Genomic DNA, 1,146 nt, shown 5'->3' with positions numbered 1-1,146 from the left:
TTAAAAACTTAAAAAGATTTTTTTTTTTTTTTTTTTTTTAGTTGACTAGGCTGTACATCTACGTGTTGGCTGCTACAGTCTCCTCCCACCCCTCTTCCTCCTCCTCCTCCTCCTCCTCTCACCCAGCCCCGCGTTGACCACCGGCTCCTATTCCCACTCAACCGGGAGGTTTGGTGCCCCCGCATTGGGCACCCAGCGGGACCCCCCCAGCCCCTCTCCTGCCCTGCGGCACCCCCGGGAACCTGCCCGGGTCTCACATTTCCAGGCTGGTTTTTTTCCCCCCCTTACTGTCAGTTGTACCTTGGTTCTGGGTCAGAGGCGACCACGGTACCGGGGGCGCTCACATACCTCCTTTTCTCTTTTTGTTTTTTTTTAAAAAAAACAGTTCCAAAATGCTCATTATGGTCCGTTATTCACTATGTGTAATTATGTGTTTAATAGATTTATTCATTTAAAAAAGGCTCCGCACCACAAAATACAAAGTGTTTTGATGTTTAAAGGAAAAAAAAGAAAAATACCCTGATGAAACCCAAGGTGATTGTGCTCGGAAAAGAGGTACTGTATCCCTGAAAGGCCTGTTCAAGCACTAAGTGCATTTACAAATCTCTGAGAATGTTTTTTTTTATACTAAAATTGACCATTATATTCTACTGTGAGAAGTGCTGGCTGCACTATATTGTTTTAAAAATGAGAGAAAACAAATGAAAAAAAAAAAAAAACAACACGAAACCCGCAAGCCGTGTGTCCGGATGGTGTTTTTCCCAAAGTAAAACCAGGATATCGCTGGACGTGTGCTCTGGAGTCTCTTTGCTTTGCTGTGGCCTCCCCTGGGCCCCCCCAGAGCCGCCCCGGCGCCCCGCTCCTCGCCTTCCTCCCGCAGATTTTTAGGGCATGGAGGAGGACCTATAAATAACCTGCTAACGATGCTGAGCCATTAATCCGACCCTGGCGCCAGCCTCCGCCTCGCACCCAAAGGGTGGCCAGGCGAGGCGGGCGCACGTGGGCCAAATCCTCGGAGATTAGGGCTGCGGCCCCACGTGCACCCGTGGGATGCTCGCCCCTCGCAGTCCCAAGGGCCGGGTGATGGGCGCCAGGGGTCGGGTACCCCATCTCAGGACCCACAGCCACCGCTGGTGCAGCGGTGGC

Source organism: Aptenodytes forsteri, unplaced genomic scaffold (assembly GCF_000699145.1).
Source record: "Aptenodytes forsteri isolate BGI_AS27 unplaced genomic scaffold, ASM69914v1 Scaffold118, whole genome shotgun sequence".
Lineage (NCBI taxonomy): Eukaryota > Metazoa > Chordata > Aves > Sphenisciformes > Spheniscidae > Aptenodytes > Aptenodytes forsteri.
The sequence above is the reverse complement of the archived record's forward strand: the minus strand, read 5'-3'. Positions refer to the sequence as shown.